This window comes from Hemiscyllium ocellatum, unplaced genomic scaffold (assembly GCF_020745735.1).
Source record: "Hemiscyllium ocellatum isolate sHemOce1 unplaced genomic scaffold, sHemOce1.pat.X.cur. scaffold_2151_pat_ctg1, whole genome shotgun sequence".
Classification (NCBI taxonomy): domain Eukaryota; kingdom Metazoa; phylum Chordata; class Chondrichthyes; order Orectolobiformes; family Hemiscylliidae; genus Hemiscyllium; species Hemiscyllium ocellatum.
Genome location: NW_026867989.1, coordinates 25022 through 27500, shown reverse-complemented (window position 1 = coordinate 27500; position 2479 = coordinate 25022).

Sequence of the window (2479 nt, the reverse complement as noted above, 5' to 3'; positions counted from 1 at the left end):
ACCGGCCTCTGACTGATTCTTAGAACGGACGGAAAGAGTCGGGCAAGCCTGTCAAAGCTTTGAGCGAATGTCAAAAGCTTTAGACTTCCGCGAACTCTCCGGCTTGCACTGAGACGCGAGGTCGATGTGCTAAGCACCACGGGGCCCCTTTCGCCTGCAGGTCCCGAGCCGCCAACATGTTCTTAGTATCGTGTTCTCCAATCCTGGGTGACGGGCACCGCAGGGAGGCAGAGCCATCGCACTTGCCGGGTGGCAGAGGAAGGACCGGACTATGTACAATAGCGGCCAACGACTCCCAGAGCCGGTTGTGCGGCGTCTGCTCTCAGCCTAAGAGGCTTCTGGGAGTGCTCAGGCAAGGGTCAGCCTGCACCCTTGCTGGCAGCACCCAGGGGAACCAGGACGCTTGCATCTCTCGCCTTCATTTTCGACACAAGCGCCTGAGGAGGGACGCCACCCCTCCCCTTGCGTCAAGAGACCTCCCCACCAGCCTCTGACTGATTCTTAGAACGGACGGAAAGAGTCGGGCAAGCCTGTCAAAGCTTTGAGCGAATGTCAAAAGCTTTAGACTTCCGCGAACTCTCCGGCTTGCACTGAGACGCGAGGTCGATGTGCTAAGCACCACGGGGCCCCTTTCGCCTGCAGGTCCCGAGCCGCCAACATGTTCTTAGTATCGTGTTCTCCAAACCTGGGTGACGGGCACCGCAGGGAGGCAGAGCCATCGCACTTGCCGGGTGGCAGAGGAAGGACCGGACTATGTACAATAGCGGCCAACGACTCCCAGAGCCGGTAGTGCGGCGTCTGCTCTCAGCCTAAGAGGCTTCTGGGAGTGCTCAGGCAAGGGTCAGCCTGCACCCTTGCTGGCAGCACCCAGGGGAACCAGGACGCTTGCATCTCTCGCCTTCATTTTCGACACAAACGCCTGAGGAGGGAAGCCAACCCTCCGTGTGTCAAGAGACCGTCCCCGCCCCGGCCTCCGACTGATTCTTAGAACGGACGGAAAGAGTCAGGCAAGCCTGTTAAGACTTCCGCGAACTCTCCGGCTTGCACTGAGACGCGAGGTCGATGTGCTCAGCACCACGGGGCCCCTTTCGCCTGCAGGTCCCGAGCCGCCAACATGTTCTAAGTATCGTGTTCTCCAAACCTGGGTGACGGGCACCGCAGGGAGGCAGAGCCATCGCACTTGCCGGGTGGCAGAGGAAGGACCGGACTATGTACAATAGCGGCCAACGACTCCCAGAGCCGGTAGTGCGGCGCCTGCTCTCAGCCTAAGAGGCTTTTGGGAGTGCTCAGGCAAGGGTCAGCCTGCACCCTTGCTGGCAGCACCCAGGGGAACCAGGACGCTTGCATCTCTCGCCTTCATTTTCGACACAAACGCCTGAGGAGGGAAGCCAACCCTCCGTGTGTCAAGAGACCGTCCCCGCCCCGGCCTCCGACTGATTCTTAGAACGGACGGAAAGAGTCAGGCAAGCCTGTTAAGACTTCCGCGAACTCTCCGGCTTGCACTGAGACGCGAGGTCGATGTGCTCAGCACCACGGGGCCCCCTTCGCCTGCAGGTCCCGAGCCGCCAACATGTTCTAAGTATCGTGTTCCCCAAACCTGGGTGACGAGCACCGCAGGGAGGCAGAGCCATCGCACTTGCCGGGTGGCAGAGGAAGGACCGGACTATGTACAATAGCGGCCAACGACTCCCAGAGCCGGTAGTGCGGCGCCTGCTCTCAGCTTAAGAGGCTTTTGGGAGTGCTCAGGCAAGGGTCAGCCTGCACCCTTGCTGGCAGCACCCAGGGGAACCAGGACGCTTGCATCTCTCGCCTTCATTTTCGACACAAACACCTGAGGAGGGAAGCCAACCCTCCGTGTGTCAAGAGACCGTCCCCGCCCCGGCCTCCGACTGATTCTTAGAACGGACGGAAAGAGTCAGGCAAGCCTGTCAAAGAATTGAGCAGATGTCAAAATCTTTTAAGACTTCCGCGAACTCTCCGGCTTGCACTGAGACCCGAGGTCGATGTGCTCAGCACCACGGGGCCCCTTTCGCCTGCAGGTCCCGAGCCGCCAACATGTTCTAAGTATCGTGTTCCCCAAACCTGGGTGACGAGCACCGCAGGGCGGCAGAGCCATCGCACTTGCCGGGTGGCAGAGGAAGGACCGGACTATGTACAATAGCGGCCAACCACTCCCAGAGCCGGTAGTGCGGCGTGCGAGGTCTGCTCTCAGCGGAAGAGGGTTTTGGGAATGCTCAGGCAAGGGCCAGCCTGCACCCTTCCTGGCCGCTCCCACGGGAACCAGGCTACTTGCAATCCTTTCCCCCAATAGCAAGTGCCTTTTGGAGGGACGGCCGGAGTCAACGTGGGGTTTGCCCGCCCTCCAAAGTGTCAAGAGACCGCCGCACAGGCCTCTGACTGATTCTTAGAACAGGCAGCAAGAGTTGGGTAAGTCTGTCGAAAATTTGACAAAGTGTCAAAAATTAGACTTCCGAGAGCT